The sequence below is a fragment of the Lutjanus erythropterus genome, chromosome 21 (assembly GCF_056507025.1).
Source record: "Lutjanus erythropterus isolate fLutEry1 chromosome 21, fLutEry1.hap2, whole genome shotgun sequence".
Lineage (NCBI taxonomy): Eukaryota > Metazoa > Chordata > Actinopteri > Lutjaniformes > Lutjanidae > Lutjanus > Lutjanus erythropterus.
The window spans coordinates 27,937,705-27,963,680 of NC_139337.1; the positions used below are offsets into that span (position 1 = coordinate 27,937,705).

At 38.0% G+C, this 25,976-nt stretch overlaps 1 protein-coding gene across 1 annotated transcript in view; it reads right to left on the reverse strand.

The window, feature by feature from the left end:
* The window catches only part of LOC146307791 (cadherin-18), a 167,993-nt gene extending 146,465 nt beyond the window's left edge, over nucleotides 1-21,528 (reverse strand). The window contains exon 1 of the mRNA XM_084746854.1: nucleotides 21,382-21,528. The gene's annotated coding sequence lies outside the window, so the exon portion shown is untranslated. The remainder of the gene's footprint in view (nucleotides 1-21,381) is intronic.
* Nucleotides 21,529-25,976: the final 4,448 nt, after the last annotated feature.

Genomic DNA, 25,976 nt, shown 5'->3' on the forward strand with positions numbered 1-25,976 from the left:
TCATCAAGTGTCCTGCAACATATTTTAAGACAAAACCACTACTGGCTCAAATAGATAATCTGCATGGATGCAAGAAACGATTAGCAATTATGTGCATGTTATGTTAGCCCACAGGGTTCATATTACACAGTAGTTTTCAGGGGAGCACTATTTTCCATTGCACACCACTACGAAACATATTCAGGCTCGACAATTACCACGGCCCACTGGTCTCTGGCCACAAAAAGTTACTGTGGCCACCAAGTACGATTTATCTCCATCCTGCCAGCCTTTGCCAACACAACGTTACAGTTCAGTAAACTTCCAAATTCCTCTTCAGTTTTCTAGAAAAACAGCAAAGGGTACTCATCGCCAACTAGCTACCAATATGTCAGCACTACTGACATGTGGTTTCACTATTCCCACTCAAAACACCAATGTGATCCTTATAGAAGAACCAAAAGATGGACTATGAAAATATGAAAGGAATGAATGGAAGCAGGTGTGTAAGTGTCTAGAATATGACACATCTAATGATGTAACCACATCACAAGTCATGTGAAAAGTGGAAAACACAAGTGCTCCGGTTAAGGAACACTGTGATAAATTGCCCTTTTTGTGTTATCGTTACACAAATGTACATTTGAGCCACTAAAAATGTACTAGGCCATCCAATTTAGGAGCTCTGTGGCACATGGGGCCACTGAATACTGTCAATAACATTTCATACATTAGAGGCTTAACAACAAAAACATAAGGCTACTGACTCAAAATCAAAGAAGACATTTATTAATCAGAGCAATAAACAGAACAAAACAAAGAACAGAATCAGCCGGAGGACACAGGCTTAATTAACACATCACATAAAACAATAAAGGTGAACAGTTGTTAAGCATTATTTACTAATTTGTGTGTTTTAACTACAGAGAAACAGAAGGACTTCCTGAGCTGTTTAAGGATTTTACAGTGCCTGGATATCTGGTATCAACATTATTATGAGCTTTGTAAATATAAACTAATGCAAAGAGTTCTTCAACATTAACTCAGAGATATTTGTTTTTACATGAGAGGATGTTACATAAAGTATAATGGGCAATTAGCAGCTCTCTCTTTTTCTGTTTCGCTCTTGCAGTGGGGGGAAAAAATGGAATCACGGCTGAAAGTTCTACTAACAACAACAAAAACCTAAGCAGGGTAAGAAACCAGAATCAGTGGCTGTGTATCGATCTTTGCTGTTCTGTTTCAGAAAAAAAACATAAAATATAACCTATGATGCATTAGTGAACGCTGTTTTAGAGCTACACCTAAATGCCTCAAAGCCGTCAGAGGAGCTTGTGTCCTTTTCAGGAGGGCCGAGCTTCCCTTAGCTCTTATGGTGCGTTCCATTTACCTCAGAGGTCGGAAGGTGGAGCTGGGAGTGACATCACACCTCACTGCATTCTAGTTCGCTAATCAGGACAAACTTTTTTGAACTTTAACAATGCATTCTGCATTCACATTCCCCGTTACCTACATTACACGCTGATTCTGTCATTTGGATGTGATTCTGGCACATGCCTCCACCTGGCCACCATGTATGCTGAAAATCTGGACAGTATTTTCTCCACAACCCTGCTCACAGTCAAACAAACCAACCAAAAACCAAACTGATTATTTCCAGAGTTTATAGAAGGTCACACGGATTTTGGCGAAGATATTGTTATGAATAGTAGACTATAGATATTTCAGTTTTTCTAACTTAATGCATGAATGAAAACGGCAGATGAATATATTTTTTTGTGTTTAAAACACACAGGGGTTTCACAGTCCCAGCTGACACTTTACACTCATTAATTATGAATTCACAAGATCTGATTTACAATACAAACACAGGCACTGCTGGGTGAGAGGGAGGGGAGAATGTCAAGAGTCAATCTGTTTTACACAAGGGGAAGTTTACAAGCAGCTCATTTACATCCAGCTCGTACACACGATGCAAAGAGTGAAAGCGTCAGAGAAACTGAAAATATCCGCAAATCATATCTGACACAAAATATTAACTGTATAATTGGGAGAATAACAACCGGAGCAACTGACAAAAAAGAAATGAACAAAAACAAGCGAAGAAAGACATCGATCCTATGAAAGAAAAAGATGTAATTGACTTTCAAATCCACGTTTCTTTGCACTCATGTATCGAGTGGCACCATGTGGCTCGGCTCCCTCGCTCTGAGTGATGACTAAACACAGGAAATGGTGTGAGTAGAGAGACACTGTTGAGAGTTAGAACTCCTAATGGGCTGGGCGCACTCTGACTGAACGATGGAGCGGCTGCTAATGAAAACAAGAGGTACAATTATAGAAGTAGGTCAAGACTTTTAAAGCCTTATCAGAGTATGGAAAACTCTCTCAAATGAAGTCATGATTGGTTTAAACTTTTTTCCCCCTTTTGATTAATCAATTTAGTTCATAAAAAAGAAGAGAAATGCATAATTGTCTCCAAAACAATATGTTTATATACTGCTATTTTGCAACAGCAAAATGTAATGCCAGCTGGATTAAAGTATCTGCAAAACATTCACTGATGAGCTGACATATTTCATTTGTATTCCCAGCAGTGTCTGCTCCTGGCAACTAAAAGTAAAACCAGCGTTTTATTTTTAGGCAACTCAGATCTCTTGGATAAGGTTAAGGGAAGGTGGTGATCTTGCTTGAATACTGAAAAAGTTGACATTGACACAGCAGAGGATGTGTTTTCAGAGGCTGTTCTCGTCAGAAAAATATCTGTATAGCTTGTCTGTGCAAGTAGCTTAAGATTACACTGATTGTGTAGTATGAAGAGCAACAAAGTCCACATAGAGAGGAGGTCAGAGCGGGTGGACGGATAAAATATACCCAGACTTTCACCAAAGGTCAGAGTCAGTGAGGGCCAGTTTATTTTAACCAAACCATTATCTTTTTAAAAACCTAACCAATCAGTTTTGACTGCCGGGGCAACATAATTAGAAAAATAAGAAAACACTGGCAGAGGGCATGGTCTCTGCAGATACAGACATCACCGCGCAGTTATAGTCGGTCATAAGTGATGAATAAAAGGGAGTGCGTCTATACATTGTTTTAGAGGAAATGTTGCGGGTTATACCTTTAAAAAAGCTTTCTGGCACCAAAAGGCTACCTTGTGCATCAGTATGAGATGCAGAGGGCCATGACAGAACATCGGTATGTGAGAACAGACTGTGTCCCATGTGAAACATAAAGCAAGTTAACTTGCGTTACACACCTGGTTGATGACATGCTTATTTTAACCAAAACCACGATCTTTTCGAAACATTCAGTACAACGTCTGCCATGCTTGTGGTCTCTAACTGGTCATATATGTTGTTTTGGAAGTCTTTGGCAATCAACCCATTCAGTAATTTAAATATAAGGATGCATTCTTTTTAATATATAACCAAAACCATGATTCTGTGGTCTAGAAAAAAAAACAAAACATTGCCAGTGAGGATAATCCATGCAGCAATGATGTGGTCCCCAAAATTGCCAAAACCACTTAATACCACATAAATGTTATTTTCAGGACTCAAATTTGAAAAATGCCCAACATATTATCCCAGAGTCCAATGTGGCATCTTCAAATTGCTTGTTTTGTGTAACCAAGTCCTATACCCAAAATATATTCCATTTACCAAGTTATAAAACTGAGGAATCAGCAAATATTCACGTTTGAGAAGCTGGAACAGGCAAATATTTAGAAAGCGGATTAAATGAATAATTTATCATGAAAAATAGTGGACACTCTGCAGTCCTAGAGCACTATGAGTGCATTAAAAATAAGTGATTCATTATGATTCATTTGTGTATGTTTCATTTATGAGACATCATGCTTTTACTCAAGTCTTCAGTCTCGTAGTTACAGATACACACGATTCAGAGAGGAAAAAGAGACTAATGATGTTTTACAATGACCTTGAAAACCTCACTAATGCACAATAATAAGTCGGGCTCCAGCACACTCACTGTGATTCAACCTGAAGGCCTAACCGAGGGAACCAAAGGTCTCTCTGTATGATACTCTTATTCTGCCCTCAGAGATACTACAGCAACCTTGGTGACAATGTCTATGAGCGGTGAAAGAACAGTGGATATTCCTGGAAGGTCGACCTCCTTTCCCCCTGTACACGTCCTCCAGCGTGACCTTTTCCACATCTTGTTAAGCTCCAATCAGTGGAGACTTGAAAATGTCCCCACGTCAATTTTTTTTTTTTTTTTTTCATCATCTGCAATTCGGGGCTGTTTCTGCTACATGTCTGCACGCTGAGAAAAGTGAAAATCATGTCCAAATTGTAGGAATATGAATGGGAAATGAAACCACAGTCCACAGTTAGTGTTTTGTGTAGAATGCACTATGGATATTTCAGAAGAAAAAAAAAGAAATGCATATAAAAAAAAAGATTTCAGCTATGGATTTAATTCATTATGGACATTGTGGATGTTCTCTGAGAACTATATTACATACAATGTTGAGCTATTTTCTGGTCCTTAATTCTACTCAGCTTCATTTAATTTTAAAGCGAAGTATTGATTTTTCTTCAAAATACATTAATTTGACGAATACACTATGTGGCCAAAGATATGTGGACATCTCTACCCACTTCTTGTAACACTAATTTTGAAGGAGTGTACATAAGACTGTTATTACACTGCCATACCATGTCATGACACTTGTCATCAAAGGGGTTTTTATAATAATATATTTATTATAATATAATATAATAATATTTTAGACAATAGTTTATGGACCTGGCTTTCTGCATGGGTGCCACAAAGAAACAGTTTTTCCTGTGGTGGAGAGGAACTTTCTACACCGTAGGAAACTGAACAAGTTTGGGATGAACTGGAACACCGACTGCGAGCCAGACAGGACATCAGTGGCCAACCTCACTAATGCTCTTATGGCTGAATGGAAGCAAATCCCTGCTGCCAGGTTCCAAAATCTTGTGGAAAGACTTCCAAGAAGGCTGGAGGCTGTTGTAGTGGCAAATGAATGAATGATTCTGGAACGACACATTCAACAATCCAATTGGGTGTAGTGTTCAGGTGCCTTTACTTTCTTTTGGTGTTTTATAGATTGACTTCCCATCAAAATGAGCCCAGCCTTGATAACACAACACCAAAATGTTCTTTACTAATGCCAAAATGACAATATTGCAGTAATATATCATACAACAGCAAATACTTGTAAGCTTTAACTTACATTTTTTAAATTGAGGTGGTAGGTAAAGGATGTACATATACTGCAAAAATAAACTTTGTTTTAACGCAAGTTTATTGTTTTCTAACCACCTTAAAATTTTAAGTTGGCTGGATTTGGAAAGACAATTTGAGGTAATTTTAAATAAACATTTGTAGTCAAATAAACTTGATTTAAGTCAGTTGTACACAAAAAATGTTCAATAAACATAAGATATTAAGTTGAACCAAGAACTCTTCAGTCATACTGACATTAATTTATATTGTGAAATTGATATAAACTAATATAAATATTTTAAATTCATTTTTAGACTTTTTTTTTAAATATAAATAATACATTTTAATTTAATGTAATTTTTTCAAAGCATCAACATTCATTTTTGGCCAACAGTCCTCCATCCAGATTAATTTTTGTCCTTTCATTGGAAATAATTTGGGCACGTCTGATTTATAACCTAATTAAATTAGTTGATTGAACTCATTTCAGGTCAAAGGACTTAAAGTTAGACAAACTCATGTTTATAAGTTCCGAAGTGTTCTGAGAATAAATGCTAGAAATTTTAAGTTTGATTAACTTGAACAAATAAAACTTGTATATTTAGATGAAGTGAATGAGAAAACATTTGTTGAGTCAACTATATTCCTCTTTGATTTTTGATGATGATGTATGATGACGTGAAGTATCTGAATTTTTGTTGTGTTTTGTAAAAGCATGCAGTAAAAATTGCGGTTGCGGTGTTATTTTTCTGTTTCCTACTTGCACTGAAAGGTCACATTGTTATTTCTGTAACATGGTATCCCAAACCCTTACCCATTGATTTCTTGAAAAATATACCTGTTCCAGCTTTAGTTTCTGTCTGACAAGACTGAAATGTAGCTGTGAATGAATTATTTAACATTTCACATGGCGAGGTATACACCATTAGATATGCACTGTTGTGTGAAGCATGTTTGTGTGACATTGCAGGTGCTCGACTTTCTTTGTTGCAGACTCGTGCTTTACACGAGAGTGAATAATGGTACGTTTGCAGCCCGGTGATAAAATTATAACAGTGTGCCACAAAGTATACATGTTTTGCAGGTTAATGTTGGAAATTCTCCACCACTGTGCGCTCCTGCCTCTGGCAGCGCCTCAAGGATCTCTGTCCTCCCATGCATAGAGATCTCATTTATACACCCGCAGTAACCAATCAGGACTGACTTAAAGAGTTTTGTTTCACACTGAGAGAGTCAGCATGTGAAAATGTGACACCTACTTGTAAAAAAATAAGTAAATTTTAGATGAGAGATTGTAATTTGTGTGCTTTTTTGGCAAAATGACCTAGTTTTCATATATAATATACACCTCATCCTTGGATTCACAGGAGTTTTATGATGAAGTACCTTCGTTTATCAGGTATTTAAATCACTGGATTACAGCCAAAAAAGAGAGCAGCTGTATATTTTTTCAAGCTGTAAATGGTTTCTCAATTGAATATCCAGAAAATATATTGCTATGAAATACACCTCTCTGTTACTCAATCTCAAGAGCTGTTCTCTACCTGACTGTGATGCTTTCACTAACCTTGTACCTAATTTATTGTCTGTTTTCTCTTTTATTCATGAATCTGTCTGTTGATGTTGTTGTGTTTCTGTTATTCCATTAAGGTCTTACAGGATGTTCTCGTAAAAGAGCATGTATACTGAGTCAACCTTTGTATGATAAGATTACATAATGAATAAATAATGAATAATATTGCTAAATTACGTAAACCCTGATAAAATGATGTATTCGTGTCCATAAACCATGCATTTAAAGGACCAGTGTGTAGAATTTTGTGGCATCTAGCAATGAAGCTGTTGATCACAACAGATTGCATACTACTTGCCTCACGCTGCCTTTCCAATCTTAGGAGAAACTAGTACAGTGGCTGCCAAACTCATGAAAAGCCCTCTCTAGAGGCAGTGTTTGATTTGTCCATGCTAGGCTACTGTACAAACATGGCTGTTTGACATGGTAGCCTCCATAGAAAGGGACTCGTACCCTCTGTAGATATAAGCAGCTCATTCTAAGGTAACAGAAACACATAGGTCTCATTTTAAGGTGATTATACACTGTGAAAAATGAGAACTTAATATTATATGATGGAAACTGCTTACTCTGATCCCAGGACACTTTGCCTCACCGTAACCCGTCTGCTGTGCGGCCGCATGCACACTGAAATTATGTTGTGAAAGAGTTATCTTCTCCTAATTAAAAATGCATACACCTTGAAGCTGATAAACTGCCAAAAACAAGCTGACATGATGCAACCACCACAACAGGGCAAGAAGTCACAAGCTAGATTCTTCACTTTTGGAGTTAGTTAGGTGGAATGAGTCATCAAACTCTCAACTCTTTCACGAACACCTCTGCAACTGATAAACAGCAAAATATCTATACATATTAAAAAAAAAAATCTGATGCACCCTATGCACTCTGTACTGCCAGTAAATTGATGCAGCCATGCTGTATTTTGAAACAGTCAAGATAATTAGCAAAGCTTTCTGTTTCATTACTTTATATTGATGTAATATAAAAATCATGGGAAGTAAAGAAAAAATCACAACTTCAGCATTTAACACAACCTCAGCTACATCCTATAACTGCAAATTGATATTAATGGAAGGGCTACTATCGGGAGAGGTGTATTAAAACTTGACAGCTGAACAGTTAATGGGAAAGCAGTTTGATAAGCAACACAAAATTATCTTTATGAAATGTCACCTAAGGCCAAAATCAACACACTCTCTGGTTGCTAACGCAGTGAGCACAGTTGTGTGTTTGCGCCGGTATGGCTGTATTCTTATGGGATTCATTACACCTAAAGTAATGAGCCTGCATGGTCATATAAGGTATCCAGCCACAGTATTACTGTGTGACAACCAGAGAATATGAGCCCATTTTACACAACATAAGCACCCCATTGTGTGAACACTGCTGCCTCAAGATGTTCCCATTATGTTAGGAATTTGTCAACCTGCAGTAAATACCTGACTCTCTGTTAATGTTTCAGTTTACCCACTTGAAAATCCAAGTGGTGATCTTAAAGGGAAAATTCATATCGCATATAAAAAGCACATATCCTTCAATGGTACAGAGTCGCCTCTGGGTAACATACCCGGTTTTGACCCTTTGACCCCATTAAATCAGGTTTTTGTAAAAATCCGATGGAGTTGACAGAAATCTGGGAAGCAACTTTAAAGGGCCAACATTTTCATAAAAAAGATATTTTAAAACAAAGATAATTCCAGCATATTTTACACCTAATATTAGTAGGTATTGTTAGTTTTAGATTCTGAAGGCTTTTAAACATTTTTAAATAGTTTGAGGATGTGAGTTCTTGTGTAAGACGAGGGTGTTTTCTAGCACAGAGCAAGTTTAGACCAAGACATTTCATTAATCTCATATGTATCACATATATAAATCTTTAAAGAATAAATCTTCACCCAATATTGGAATTTGAGAGTTAGTATTAATATTTTTTCTTTCTTTGTTTTTTTTGGCGGGACGTGATTTGTCCCAAGTCTCAAGAATGTGATATGAACGCATCAAAATCTGTTTTACAGTAAAGGCCCTATCCAGTAAATTTTATAGAACCCCACAGCCTCTTTTAAGTATTAATGTATTTTTTAATATTAGTAAATTACATGATAGTTTTATACTCCAAATAAATGTTTTGTTATATAACTTGCTATGTAGAACAGTAGAACAGACTGCTTTGTGCTCACAGCAGTTAAGGAGATGGAGCTTATTTAGCGGGATAAAGTGGCTTATACCTCCATCCCAAATAGCGTGGGTAGTGTTTTTTTAGGTCAGTCACCTTCCAAAAAACACACAGAAACTTCCTTGAGCCGCTGCAGGACTGTTGACACGGTGCTGCTGTAGTTATTTAAGGGATGATGGAATTGGACAAACTTGCAGTTTGCACAAAGAACTCAGACAGTCACTTTCCCGAGAAGCCACAGCCCCGGCAAACGGCACAAAACCTCGTTTGGCCTTTGAAATGATCCACTTCACTACACTTAATTAATCCTTTTATACGAGTGAGACGGTCTAGAGGTGTTTTGTCACTGCCGACAGTTCCAAACACAAATGAAATGGCTCCCTAAATTTAAATACTATTAATAATAGTGTGTTTGTTTATTATTGGCATTTCATGGCTGCTTGTAACTCACTTTGCCCTTTGAATCATTGATGTGATCAATACTGGGTCTGAGTACAGCGGCTGTGGATGAAATCCAAGTCGGAACTTTAATATCAGGGCAGGCACGGTGACCACAAGGCATTGAATCATCCATAATAATAGCTGGATGAGAGACTGCATGGCGGATGATGGTTAGCATCTGATGCATTAGGAAGGATGCTTCATAAGAGGTTAGGACTGGAAACATGGATTCATTTCATCTTTTGGGGTCAACAACCTTGTGGGACAGCCAATAATAGTGGATATCTATGACTAAGTGACTCCACATGCAGGAGAGGAGACTCCTCGCAGACATTACTGTACGTGTTTAGAAAAGCTCTGTCATAGCTCACTTATTGCTTATCCTGACGCCACCTCTATAGCAAATCTGAACATAGGATTAGTGGCGGCCATTGAGGAAGGTAGAGATTTCTGACCAAACAAGCAATCGGCACACGTTTGCTCGTGAGCTGAGGAGGATTTGTGCATCGGGATTGAAATCAAACATCAGAATCCTGTTATGAACTCAGACTAAATGAAGCAGTGACAGGTTTGCAGAGTTCTGCAAAGGCTGCATGTTGAACTAGGAAGGTGGAGTTATACACCACCAGTGCACTGGCACACAGCATGAACAACGTGTATTATAAGGAACCCCAATATGTGCGATTCATGTCAAGTTTGAGCAGAACTGAGATGACTCATCCTTTATAGGCACGGGCAGGAAGGTCTCAGATCAGTTAAAGGTAGGGCTGCACGATTTATCAAAATCTGATCAAAATCATACGGCAAAGCGCAACATCCGAATCACAGTAACTGCACTTTTTTGATAACGGTAAAATCTGTGACAAAACAGCAGTATAATGAAGTACTGTAGTGCTGCTGAGATGACCTGATGTATAAATCTCTTCTCTCCAGATGTAAAAAGACGACATGTTTGTTTGGTACTGACTCTAAAGTGATGGAAGTGATGTCGTATAGAGAGCGACAAAGTTTGCAAATGGACAAGGACAGGGTGGATGGATGGATGGATGGGTCAAACTTGCCCGTTCTTATGAAAAATAAAGAGCAAGAAAGTCCATGTATGGAGGAGGTTCAGCAGAATGTATTACAACTTGTAATACATTTTATTTAAGACATGACTTTTTACCACAGACAAGTGCTTAAATTAGGTTCTCATGTCTAAGTCTGAAAATGTTGCTAGTTATTATTTAAATATTCTTAGCAATGTGCCATGGCAACTCAATATTTTAAGAACCAGCTAAAGGCTGTGTGTGTCATTTCAGATTAGAGCCTTCTGAATTTGAAGGGTGTCATTATGACACATCCCGTAACATCTGCAACATCTGCCTCGAATCCACTAAACTATACTTTGACGCTGTGCGCCGTCAATTCAAAGCACACCATAATCCACATTCTATATTTTATGTCAGACCATAAGTGTTTGGGTGCAGGGCATTGCTCGGGACCGTTAAAATGTCGTCCTGCATCTTTCAGGCTTTCAGTAGAGAGGAAGAAAGATCTTGAGGGACCTACATGAGAAAAAAGGTCTGGTAATATTTATGGATGGAAAGTCATGGGTCAAAAGGTTTCACTCTTGGCAGACAGTGTTCGCCACAGGCTGTCTGCACTTCAGCTTTACTAGGCTATACTGTTTTTTTTTACTTTTAACCCAGCTTGATAGATATATAAGCTGGGTGAATTAGATGTTATATTGCAGTTAATATCACAGAACATTTTTCACTGTTCATAAAACATAGTTTAACCACAAAATATTGCAGAATTTGACTTATTTTAAGCAAAGATGGCAGATATCCAACTCTCACAACTCTGTATTATGCTAATAAATACAATAAAACACTGTTTAGGTGGAAAAATTAAGAGAATAGTGCTTTATCATATATGTTACAGATACTTACAGTTACAGAGTACTTTGGAAAAAGATACTTTCTTGTTAAAAAAACACTCTTAGCTTTCAGTAGGAGTTTTGTACCATTAAAAAAATGAAGGTAATATTTGGGGACAGTTGTGTTGCAATGCTTTCTTAGAATTGCAGGGATGCATTGTAACATTCAAGGGACCAATTAGAATAATGTCCTTTTAGCGTTGAAGTCCTAGTCAGGCGCTGTCTCAGCTTGTGTCCCACACACAGTAACAAACCTATACAAACATTAATGGGCCCAAGGATCATCCTCAATATCTTTTAAACCCTCTCAGATGGTTAAACACACTTAGTTCAAAGGCATATCTGGCGAGGATAAAAGTTACATTTTGGTAGTGGCTTTAAGAGCTTCTCTCATTATGCTGAGTCAAGAGCATTTGATAAGACATGAAGTGACAAGCGTGTTTTCTCCAGCAACACCACCTAAATGTCTGAGAGGGATTTGCTGCAGACGAGGCGAGCAGAAACGGTGCCTGAAGCCTGAACCAAAGTGTTCAGTGGAAATCGACACTGTCAGATGTCATTCACATGAAGAAGAGGCAATGTAGAGACACCTGCGTCACTCAAGTTGTCTTCAAGACTAGAGGGGCCACAGACAGGAAATGGAGACAGAAAGTGATCATACAGAATCTCACAGAAGACAGGAAAGTACTGGATTCCTTCAGCAGACTGAAGTTTTAGCCTGAGTTGCACTAACAAGGATGAATTTTCCAACCAGTAAAAATCATGGTTTAACTTCAAGTTATGTAACAACAAACTTTTGAACTAGCTTAAAATGAAGAAAGATTAAATTTAAACATCACTTTAGTTAACTTTTTAGCTAGCTAGCACATTTATGTTCATTGTGATACCTTGGCCAGAATATAGAGCAGCTGGAAGTTAGGGTTAGGATTAACATCATATTGTATTGTCATAATAAGTAGGATAACAAGGCAAACAAACTTTTTGGTTAGTTAAAAAACAATAAAATGTTTTGTTTTGTTTATTTACCTTTAGCTAGCAGGCAAACAATGTAAGGTTTAGTTAACTTTTTAGCTAGCTATTAACTTGATGTTTAGTGTGATACCTTTCCCAGTTAAGGATTGTAAATCAGCTGAAAGAGTTTTCTGTCTCATACTTACTTGGTCCCGACATCTCTCAAATTTCTTCTTTATTTATTTTAATTTGCCTCCATATTGATGAAACTCTATTTAGCAGCATTTCACAAGAATAAGTACTAACTGTAGATGCTGTTAGCTCAGTTAGCCATGCAGCTAGTGGTCCTGCTGACTCTGCCCAGACTGGGAGCTTGGAGCACTAGTTGAGTGTTGGTGTTTACGCCACTAACACAGGCGCTTTTGACTGCCAAGAGGACAAAGTTTTCCGGCCTGGGGAAGGGAAGACCCAGCGGGGAACGCTGGTGGAGAGCAGCATCAGAATTGGCAGCAGAATTTGGCAAGCAGGCAACAGAACCAGGGTTAGCGAGGTCTCAGTGAACATGACCAGACTGGGTCTTAAATTTATTCATTTTAAATCTAGTTTTACTAAAATATGATTAGCTAATCTTAAATTAATGTTTCTTGATGCACTCCAGTCTTAGTTATGCAAACACATTTCCATACAAAACAGTCATAATACTGACTGAAAAAATCCATTAAGTTTGTTAGGGAGCTCTCTGTTTGACCCATGGCTGCTGCAGGTCATGAATAAAAGAAGGAAGTCAGACCCATTTATATTCTAATTAATGTGTTTATGAGAGTTGCTGCTTTCAAATTTGTTGAATAACAAACTCGACTAATAAGATCATTTCGGCCAACAGTGCAGCACTGCCTCCATGAAATGTTGGTGTTAATTCAACCTGCCTCACTTGGTGTACACATTGTACAAGTTCAAACTATTTTATAACCAGAAAAAGAACTATGTCATGTTTATAAACGGAGAGGAGTGATCTATTTTAGGAATTGCTTTACCATTTGTTCAGGGTCATAGCTCTGCGAGATTCTATCCCAGCAGGCACCAAGCAGAAATCAGCAGTAAAGAGAACGGATAGATGCAGTTTAGAATGGGGCCTAAGGTTTATGTGCTTACAGAATTTGAAAGGTTTGGCCCATGCATTTAAGGCTCATGATTATAAGTTTTTTTTTACTTTTTTTTTTCATTAAATTGTAATTGTGCTCCACTTGTGATCACATCAAGTCAAATTTCCTTTATATTATATAGCCTAATACCACAAATCGAGGGCTTTGTAATCTTTACAGGGTGCAACACCATTTGTCCATCAGACCCCTTCAATCTGGTAAGGAAATTATGGCATTTTGCTAGGCTTATACTATTAATGGTACTAGCTACAACCAGTCGGTGAGAGTGCCACTGCAGGAAACGTTGTCTAGCATATATTGAAATGTTGTGGTTAGATGCCATCAATGCACAGATAATTAAATCTGGGTGATTTCTGGGACATGTAGTTTATGGACGCCATACTTCTGTAAAGCATCATAGAATTATGTTGCACAAATAATATTCGTTGCAAGCTTTTGCGGGCCACAAAAAATGTGGTGCCGGGCCAGATTCAGTTCACATGTGATACATGTGGCCTAGACTCATTAGCAAGATGGCTGATAAATCAATAAAAGATGCGCAAATGGCATTTTTAAAATCTGATTTTTTGGGGGCTCATTTGTGAGTTTTTTCCATCAGCACTTCGAGCGACACTGAGTCAAACCGTGCTGTGCTGATTTACATTTCCACAACCACTTTTAAGACACCAAACTGTGACAGGTTTCATGTTGAGAGACTCAATGCGAGGCTGTCAGCTTGTGTCTCAGGAGAGCAGAAAAAGGTTTTTGTAGCTTCTAACTGAATCTCTGTGTTTTAAAGTTAATTTCTCTCCTGCGTTGTTGTTTGTGCTTTCTGTTTCATGTTCACTTTCAGTTGTATAAAAGTGTTGCTGCTGAGGAAAATCAAGAAAACATTTCTTGATTTTGCAGCTTCACAATAAAAGCTAATAAAAGCTCGACTTGAGTTAAGAATGACTTCAGTTAGGAGACACCTTCAAACAGGTAACCCTGTTAAAACGGAGATGCAAATCCTTGCCGTGCCAGGCTAAAGTGCCGAGTCAAACCAAGCCAGCACACGTGTATGGAAAAGGGATGTTGGTAGAGGGTGCACCCCATGTGCTAGTTAGTTCTGGGTTTGACTGTTTGCTGAATGTTGTCTCCTCTGTCTCTGTCTCCCACCTTTCCTGTAAAAACACCACCAATAAAAGCTATAATTCAGGAACAGAAATAGTCAGAAATAATGATGACCAATGACAACTGTAAAGAACATTCATCCTCACACCATCTGCCAAGCAACACCATTCACCAGCCACCCATCGAAGTTATATGTGTGAGAGTTGGTCTGTCCCTGGGGTTATGACACTAAACCCTAAATTTCACAACACCTGCTGAACCAAGATCAGCTGTGATTATCCCTATAGCACTCTACACCCAACACCTATGAATTACAGAGAAGAAAGATTGGTCAGATAGCTGTCCCTGCTGGCTTGTAACCATGAGCTGAGTCGTGTTAAGCATATTATTAAAAATTATAGGCTAGACCAACAATGGATTTGATCAGCATGAGATACAGCGATCTGCAAATCAGAAACTGAATTGTGTCATGCACACTCTAGGAATAATGCTGCCAGAGAAGATATATTAAAAATATATATAAATGAAAATCATACTCACACTTTAGACAGCAATGATCTCTGACTGTTAATCTTCATTCAGTGAGGACAAATTTGCATTTTAAGCAAGGTATTCTTTGAAAAGTTACTTCACTCTGCAGCATTTCCTGTGTAGATCAGACATGGTTTCAATCCACAATGTAACTACAACTACACAAATAATCCTTTTCTCCTCCAGTCATGGCTGTTTTGGCACAATACACTATCTTCTCCTTTGAGAGGAAGGCTCCATAATCTTGGAGCAACAAGATGCTCTCCCACTGAGAAGCGAGACTGTCCGCAAATGTTTCAAGCTTCTTGATCTGTATGCAGGTCCTGCCTCAGTTCCTCGTCTCAAACACAGTGTGTTCCTCAGGAGGTAGGACTCATTATGTTCTACAACACCGAATACACTCTAAATTCATGGAACATCTGTCACATTTACAAGTGAGAAGTCAGTGCATTAGCTGTGACCTGATGGTATCTACATTAAAAGAAATGTAAACACATTAACAATGTTAATAATTGACATTGTGTTTTGTGTTTAGGTGGAGATATTTCAATCTAAAGCAGAATGTCATTACAACCATTCCAATACAGGGTGGGAATGGCAAACTCTGCCACTAATAACAGAAACTACAGTGGGTATTTTTCAGAATGTAAAGACATTTAATGGCTGTTACGTTAAACTAAAAATCGATTTAAATATAAACGATTCAAAAGTGGGGCGCATGCGAAAATCTTTAATGTTAATTAGGTGACTTTAAAATTTATAGGAAAATAAGTTTTTCAAATAAATAAGAAAACTCATTATCTGAGATATGTCGCTTTGGAAGAAAACTCTTCTAGCATTACAGGAAAGTTAAATACAGATTGTTCCGAAAGTACCAACAAATCTTCAGAGCGTCTTTTAACAGCAAGTCATTAGAACCACTCGATACGGGGCAGGAATGGTGGACTCCGCCAGATATAATGAAAAGTACAGGTTATAGAGAGGTATTTAAAGAATAGGAGTACATTGAATGGCTATTAGAGAAAAGAATGTGACCAGAAAAAGAATTAAAGGTGGGGTTTTATCATGTGAAAATCTTTAACATTAACTATGTGACATTTTTTCCTCAAAGCAAGTTCAGTAATAATATGAATAGGTGATTATATTTTACAAATGAATAAAAACTCATTATCTGGGACATGTCATTTTGGAAGAAAACTCCTTTAACACTACAGGAAGGTTAAATGCAAATTCTTTTGAGAGTACCAGCACATAGTGTCTCTTACAATAAGTCATTATGTAATAGATAATGTACAATGAGTGGGTCATTATTGCAAAATAAACCTCAACCCAACTTTGCATTCTGTGTCCTGTATCACCCTGAAGGGGTTTAATTCTACAATAATTACACAGAATATTAACTTTGAAATTATTTTAGTGATTTGAAAATGATTTTATTGGTCATCCAGAGTCTATGATCAGAACTGCATCTATAGATAGAGTATGTTCTTCATAGCAACAGTGTGATATTCAGAAATATTAGACCTTAGAATGCCACAATTGACCAATCAGAATGGAGTACTTAATAAAGCTATGTAATAAAACTATTAAAAGAGGAAGGAACATGTTAAACAAACATTTTCTGATTTGCCACTTCTTTGGTTAGAGTATTATCAAGTTTGGGCAACTCAAAATACAGACTAAGAGTGAGGCAAAGATCTAGGTCTTGCCTTTAAAAGGCAAAAATGACTGTTGGAAAGAAATGGAACATGAACTGAATGGCCTTTAGTGTCAAAGTGACACACTTTGCAAACACAACCCTCCATCACATCCTCTTCCCTTAGACAACTGCCAGACTGGCACACTCTTTTTTTCCTACCAATCTGCCAGGTAGCCTACTTAAACGTGTCCAACAACAACTGTATGCAAGCCAGTCAAAGCTTATTTTACAGTGTACAGTTGGCCATTCTTCATAAGAACATCAAATAAATGTGTCAAAACATTTTATGCCAAAATCATACAACATCAGCTTGATAATGACATGAGCGTTGGATGCAATAATTGCACATTTTATCCCATGTACTATGGTGTGTAGAAGCCAAACCACCACTTCATAAATAACCTGAAATAAAAGGCCAGCGTGTCTGAACTTTTTTTACTTCACTGAAGTGTTTCATAACCCACAGGAGCTCAGAGCGCTCAGTGCAGAGAAAGAAAAATGATGTTTATTATCATTTCAGTGAACCCATAACCGTCTGACCCTCAGGTCAGGAGCATTGTACCAAATTTGTCAACCAAATTATGTCACCCAGTGCAAACGCACGGACACACTCACCCTCAGACTGAGAAGGGAAAAGGCAGAGCCCACTTTCATGAATGACAAAGTATGGTTCGACGTTGATTCTCAATGATAAAACCAGAGGTGGGAAGTAACAAAATACAAATACTTCGTGACTGTATCCAGAGTTTTCAGGTATCTGTACTTTACTTGGGTATTTACTTTTCTAACCCCTACATTTTAAGACACATATCTGCGCTTTCTACTCCTTTACATTTTCAAAACAGGCTTGTTACTTTAGTTTTTCCATACTAACACAAAGTTGTTGCAGGAATGTAGTTGCAATGTAAGTTTTGCAATATGTGACATTTCAGATTATTGTCACCAACATGTTATTTTAAAAGTCGCCGGTATGTTGTGCCGATGTTTCCACCACTTCTTAGAGAGTGGATGGTTGCAAAGTGGAATTGCTGCAATGTAACATTTTAAGTGTAAGTTTGCAAGAGCGTCACTCCACCATAAATAAATGTCATGATCATAACATTCCAGCAACATACTGTGTTTGTAGGAATACACAGTCATTTGTAATGTTTTCGCAATGTCATTATATTAAGTACAGGAAATGTCATTCAGAGGATATTGAACAGATGTTGAAATTTTACAAAATAACAGATATTCAGTGGTATTTTTGCAACCATATAGTTTAACTCATGGTACAGAATCACAGAATAACAGGGATATAATATGCTTGTATGGAATGCATTTTAGGGGAATTACTGATTATTTTTATTTTGCATCATCATGCACCACCTTCCCAACATCAAAATTAATGTCAACCTAAACTGATGGGACAATAGCATATAGAAAAATCGATGGCTCTGTGTATCCATCAGTGCACGTCATGCATGACAGATGTAACAAGACAAAAATGATGCAACAAGACAAAACAGACGAGAGGGAGACTTAAACACAGAGAAAAGGTGATGGTCAGTTAACTTTGCACAGAAACAGTTGGTAGAAATGTTTTCTTTTACACAAGTATGTGTACTTTTGCCACCCCTGCATAAAACCGTTGTTACTACTCCTTTCGATCACCTTTGTAAGCACTGCAAGTCAATAAAAGATTCGCTGGAATCTAATGAGAGAAAAAATAGGTAGGCTGATCTCAGCATTGCACTACACAGGTGGATAGTACACATTATTAAAATGCCATTAACATTAAACTACATTTATTTTATTAGTAAAGTTGTTTGAAACTCGCTTTTAAAGTTACTTTAACATAAAAAGTACTGCCCATGCATTGATCAAATTGTTACATAAGCTGAAGAAAAGATGTAACAATGACATGTCTGTGGTGTTTTTGTTCGGATGAAGCCCCACAAACAACTTCCCTCCATCTCACACTTAGGGGGAAAAAAAATCATTATCTAATGAGAGCAATGTTTGTGGAAGCTGGAAATAGCTCAATGAATATTTTAAAGCCACTGGCTCCAGCAGCTATTTACTAAAAGCTAGTTTGAGTGTGGTTGAAGAAAGAAAATATTAACAAACAGTGGGGCGGGGGTGTTAGAGGGGTGTGAGGCAGTTAAGGCGTGTCACTTCTCGGCCTCGCATGTGGTTGATTTCCACAGTGCTAATCTTTGCGAGACAGATCTAGGATTAGAGAATCAGGAGCGTATAACCAGGTAATCCAGTTTGTGTGTCTCGCTGGCAGAGGTCAAGCATGTCAGCGTCTGCTGCTAAATATGGCCTCCGGCTGGCGTGCTACAGGATGGTGGCGAGAATCCGGTGGGATAAGCCTCTCACCCACCGAAGCAAGCAGCGTTTGTGAGTCAAGTCACTGAAACTGGCCATGTTGGTTTGTGGACCAGTAGATTTATGAATATCCTACAAGTAAACACAGTGGATTCTCTGCTGCAAACCTTTACATTTTTGTTATTTGATCCTTTGGGAATTCTATATATCTAAACATAAGAGCTTCACTCACATCGGCTGTAAACATGTAATCAATGTGAGAGTTTATGATGCCAAACGCTGCCCTTGCAGCACTCTGTGCACAAAAGAGAGCAGCTCCTTTGAATCCTATAAGGTCACTCTTCATACTGGCAGAAAGATCAAGACTCCACATCTCAACCCAGGTGTCACACTACCCCCCCACTCCAGGAAATTCAGACCTTCAGGGATCACACTTAAAAAACAAACAAACAAAAAAAAAAAACTGGAGTCTCTCTGCAGAGAGCATCCAGATCAAGATTGGAGAATTACAGTATCTTGGTTGTGAACTCCCATACCAGTTGCCTTTACACCCTCCCCGATCGATACTACCCACCCATAACAGCCCTGCAGCCCTGTGATGCAACACAGATACTGGGCAGCATCCTGACCTGAGGAGGCAGAGGCCGTTACCTCCCAGGTTAATATAGAAGCTGAAATAAATCCCTTTCTTCAGTCTGCAGCCACAGCTCTGGGAAAGAGTGCACCTCTGGGCTCTTCAACTGCACCTTTTCAAAGTAAAGGATAAAGAATGACAGGACCATTATGTGGTAGCCTACCATTATGAAAATTATTATTTCAATGTGATTGGCACCTCTTTTATTCGAAAATACAAATAACTACTCATGGTGTTGTCACTCAAGGTCCTTAAAGTTTGAATCCTTAAGATTTCAGTCCTTGTTGCAATACCTGTGGTTACTGTAGTAACAGCAAGTGGGGTTTAATACTATAGCAAAAGGTGTTTGAGCAACTACTTGGTAAGAAATGTAACATAAGAGCAAATTGTGTACAGTGTCTGTTTACAGTGCACACAAAACAACTCGCATTGTCAGTATGTAAAGGCAGTTTGAATCCAGGGCAGGAGTGGCGGACTCCACCACAGGAATGCCACATCCTCTGCCACAAACGATGAAAACTACAGTTTAAAGAAAGGTATTTACAGAATGTGAGTACACTGACTAGCATATCTTATTCTGAACTGCAAATACCCATTGACAACGTTGTCACTCAAGGTCCTCAAAGTTGGAATCCTTAAGATTTCAGTCCTAGTAGATTTTGCAATGCCTGTGGTTACCGTAGTAACAATAAGTGAATTTGAAGACAGCCATCTTTCCTTGAGCAGCTACTTTTTCAGCAGTGTAACAGAAGAGCGACTGTGCAGAACTGGCCAACAAAACAAAACAAACTAGCTTTGCACAAAATGTCAAAAATAACTGAATAATCAACATATATAGCTGTAGAAATAACTTCTTATGGCAATTACATACCAGCAGTTGACAAGGTTATTCCTGTCTTTGAATGGATTCCAACATAAAAGTCCTAAATTGGTTGTTTCTTGATGGTCACGCCACATCATATTTTGACACTTTAAGAAACAGACAAATTACAAATGAGTAAGGGGTTGTTGAAGGGTTAAAGTGAGTGCATACTGTATATTTGAGAAGTACTTTTGATATCTTTTTTTACTTTGATTTTTGAGAGGTATATTTTGGATGGATTTAAACCTTTTTAAAATGTAAGGGCCGTGACGCTGACCCATCTATTTTCAGTGCAGTGTAGGTACGCACAAGTAGACATTCTGAATGAGAAGTGAGAATGGTGGACATGAAACAATGATTGGCATCTCTTTTATTCTGAAATGTAATGAGTTCAACAAGTTCAACAATAAAGTCAAGGTAAATAAGGTAAATAAGTTTTACAAATAAATAAAAACTCATTATCTGGGACATGTCATTTTAGAGGAAAGCTTTTCCAGTGCAAAAGGAAGGTTTAATAAAGATTCTTTTGAAAGTACCAGCACATCATCGTAGTATAATTACATCATGCAATAGCCTCTGACTTAAATCAAATGAAAACTGTCTGGCCGACCTACGAGGCCAAAAGAAATCCCTGTCTACTAACTCCAAATTCCACAGCCAGAAATTACATCCAAATTAGAGATTTGCGGAGTAATCGCCAACCACTCCATCACTCTCACCCCAAACAATGCCGCGAGAGGTAGCCGCCGAGCACACTCATTTTGAATCCAGTGTGCTAATACAGCCTTTGCAATGTGAGGGCAACGTCTTAATCTCTTACCTCATTAAGCTGTATAATGTGCAATAAAATTCTCATTCCAGGCACAGAAGCGGAGAGTGTCGACTTCAGAGTCCACTGTTCGTGCTGGTAATTCAGCGATGGTAAAACCCCACATGGGCAGCAGCAGCAGCAGCAGCAGCAGCAGTGGGAGCTTGTTGTGTGAAAAGCAACATGCAGCGTGTGGAAGACCATGCACTTGTACCAGGGCTTTAAGTTAATACCTGGATAATCCCTCGTTATCAATTTAGGGATATAAACACATGAGCAGATTGGATTTTCATAAATTATTTATTGCATCTTTTGGTATGGACCACCTTACTCTTAATATTTAAAAAATCTGACACTAAGAGAGCAAATTTCACTTTGCATTTCGTGCAAGTGTGCATGTAGGGTTTTTAAATGGGTGTTGAACATGTAATCTGCTGGTTACAAGACAGCCTCTCTGACCACTTGGCTGTGCTAACGCCTTAATCAATAATTTAAGAAGAGGAAAAAGCCTGTGTATGAGGCTAAGAGCTTGTTGTCTCAGGGGTTTCTCCATCAATACACATGACACTTGGACTACATTTAATTTTTATACGCTCCATTAATTTAATTGTCAAATAATGTGTTTTAGACTTGTATCCCACACTGTCATCTGCCACTGAAAAGGTGCAGGGGTCACTTGTCTCTAAACAATTTGAACAATGTTTTTTTGCCGGTTGAAATCCAAAACACACACGTCCTACTATGATATTGCACTTCTAGCCACCCACACACTCATGGTCAAGTGCAGTTTTTATATGATGGACGAGGTTATTTAGTCCCTCCAAATTTCTTTTGATTAGATACATCTACATATTTGCCGCAGAGTTCAAAATGAGCCATAAAAAAAAAAAAAAATACATTACATAAAGATGAGAAAGAGGAATTTTGTAATAAAACATCTCAAAAATGAAAAGAGATAAATGAACAAGTATTTCTAAAATCCTGGGTACGACCCTGTCTTTAAAGGCAATTATCATCAGCTACTGCTGTCAAACCTCTGTAATAGCTATAATTAATGTAGATACCATTCTCCTTGCTGATTCATATCATATTCTGCAGTCACAAGCTTCTCTTCGTCCTGTATGATCACTGGAAAAGTTTTCACAACTGTTTTGTCCTTCAGAATTGCGTGTTTGCCTTGATGCAAAAAGAACTTTACATTTGTGGGACAATAAAAACTACTTATTTGAATGAAAAAGCTCGGAAGAGATCAAATAGTCTCATTACAGTCCTCATTTTGGGTCTTTTCATACATGGCAACATATGGAAACCAATTTTAAAACTAAAGTAATTCTGTTTTGTGTTTTTTTTTCTCTACTCCCATGATACTGTGCTTCACAGTAACCTGTCTGCTTCTGGCTGGCTACCTGCGACTGCTGCTGTGTGCACACTGAAATCATGACAGGAAAATGAAAGTAATTTTCTCTCAATGAAAAATGCAGTCCCCTCAAAGCTTCTGACAAACTGCCAAAAACATGCCAACGAGATGCAGCAGCGAAACTACAGTAAGCTATATGCAGTTCTTTACACTGGACACTGTAATACAGTAAAGTATCTACACAGTATGCAATTTAATTTGCTCAGTAATTTAAAACGTGTTTGCAACAGCTGTGCTGTATTTTCAAACAGTCAGTAAAATTCAGCAAATAGAGAAGCTGTCTGTTTTACATTTACTTTATATTCATGCAATAAATATACAGATGTTAGATGATAATTTGCATGAAAAATAAAGAAAAAAAAAAAGCTTCTTACTGCATGTAGGTTTTACTGCCAGAAAGGAGACATCGTAAACTGTTTTTAAACTGTTTTCTTACCAAATGTCATTTCACAGGTGATTGTCATTTTCAATTAAAAAATCAAAAGTTTTAATATCATGCACCAATAAGCATATTAGAGGTGCCCAGAGACGTCAATATCTATATCTGTATCTGTTCAACGAGCAAAATTATCTGTACCTGTATTCAGATACAAGACCAGAAGTGGGTGTAAGTTATCATGGAAATTTCGTTAAATCAGGCAAATGTTGTATTTTCTATCCCTATATTCATTGGCAGTGCAATTGTTGTGGCTTCAAAGTTGATTTAATATACACATACTGCACTTTTTGTCCAATTCTCTTTGTTTTTTACTGAAGTAAGTTGTATGAACTGAACCCCACCACCCTCTCTTTAACTGGGGAACAATGAGCAATAAAAAAAATGAAAAACAAAATAGTACATATAGATCAAAAGATTCTGTTTTGCACTGAAAATAGAAACTATTTACAGCAAAGATTGCGTTCTTGCTTCTTCTTGTGTTAATCTCACTGCAGTTCGCAGTACTAGAATATTATACGTATAAATATTATAATACAATACAATGATATTAAAATCAAGTCACATAAAAATGCACTTTCATAAAAGTAAAAAGTGATACTCTGAATGATACTGCATTACTTATTTGGGAATTATTTTTTCATGCAACTTGTGGTAGAAGAAATATGTTTCCATCGCATTATTTGTACAAACACAAAGACTGCAAGTGCATCCCCAAAGCATCTGTAGTTCCCACAAGAGGAGATCCTGCAGTCGGTGTACTGTAAGTATAGTTCTGAGTTTGCACTACCCAGGCCATGCATTTTTTTCTAAAACATTAAGAGGAGGTTTCAGAGGTAGTTACTGTGAGCGACACGTTCATTTATCTTTTGGATGGTTGTGCTAACACTGAGGGATCATCATCAACTCACCAAATTGAATATTAAAATGCATTGTGGAGGGTGCCACAATGTCAGAACTTATTTAAAACATTTTTTTTTTCCTTCTGTGATGGAATCATTTTCCTGTCACATCAAACTCCAGTCCTGCGTCGTTCACACAATAACAATTCATCCTGAGATATAGAATCACTTGTCAAATATAATGCATTAGGACACAAACGGGCCGCCTCATCGATCCAGTCCCAAGGGTGCTTTAAATTGTTCCACTACCGCTATACATTATGGCAGGAAGAGAGAGTGTGTCCAGCTGAGAGCCTCCATTCGCCATCCTTATCAGGGAAACATCCTCAATACATCCCAGCGATGGTAATTAACAAGCTAGATTTTGAATCTCAGAGAGACAGTTTAGGATACTCCAGACAGCCTTTAGTCCAGATGCCTTAGATTTTCCCCGCTTGCATCGCCAACACTCTCCCCAGGGCTTTGCCTGCTCCAGAAATTTCTGTAGGAATGCCTACGCTTCTGCTCTGTCGGTCCCAGTGATCTTCAGGAGGAATGGCCCTGAAGAGATAAGGCAGTCGGACAATGAGCATGTCCACCTGGCAAGGAGAGATGCTCCATCACAGGGCCCAGGGTTAGTAAGGTGTCACTAGCTCTCCCGGTCTGCTACACTGAAGAAGTGCCATATCCTCAATGGTCTCTGGCAGGTACAGAAGACCTCCTGGCACAGTAAATGCCGCTGACTTCGCTGACTGCAATGTCTGATTTTATACTAAACTCAGTGTCTAAAATTAAAGCTGCACTAAGCAAGAACGTTATGTAACAGGGACACAAAGTGTCACGACGAGAAGCACCTGAAACCAGGCCCAGCAGAGCTGCAGTGCAGTGCTAGCAGTCTGAAAATATAAAGTCAGGACCCGCAGTTCATGGCCAAACCCCGACTACCACAACAGCAACACCTGTCTGGAATTACAGATGCAGACGTGTCAGTGTGCAGCATCAAGGACTGTGGTAGTAATAGTTCCTGCAATTTTGACACTGAAGGAAATAAGAGTTACAGCTGCAGTTTTGTGTATGTATGCACAGGTGAGTTTTAGATTTTATACATTTTAAACAGAAACAGTGTTTCTGAGTAAACTACTTAAACTACTAAACAACTACTTAAAGAAGCTAAATTTATCTGCTCTAAGACTGATCCTGAAGCTCCTGAAGAATTGAGTTCATTTGCAAAAACAGATAAATAACATTCTTAAAATGAAAAAACCAATGTCAATACTGATAAATATTTCCGAGTCCACAATAAAAAGAAAAAAACATTATATATTTCTTTTTTAAAAGAGAAATAGATATCTTATCAAGCCAACCCAACACCTGTTTGGATTGCTTGATATTCCTTGGAGTGCGCCAAAAAATATGGTTTGGGAAAATTAATAAAAATGGAGATATCTGCTTTTCAGCTGAACCCTTCAAAACTATATTAATGCCAAGTTATAGTTATTTAAAAAGCCAGAGAAACATCATTTCAATTACAAACTCCTCTGAAGCTGACAACTGGTGTTTTAAAGCAGCGGGATATTTGGTTGTGTAATATCCACTTGAGGTTAGTCTGTCAGGCATATTACTTTTTGATGAATTATTTTGTCTAGGGTTATCATAATATAGAAGCAACAATACGATAGAAAAGAACTACAGTAGGGTAACCTTCATTGCTTAGTTGGCACAAGTGTTAACCTTGCACCAACTTTGATTTCTTTGCCAGTTTGCGGAGATATTTACAACTGAATGATATTTAGACATCTACATCTGAGTTTATCTTTCTACCTAGAGGTGGAAGGATTTTTCAGGTACAGGGGAGCATATCTATGTTCCCAGG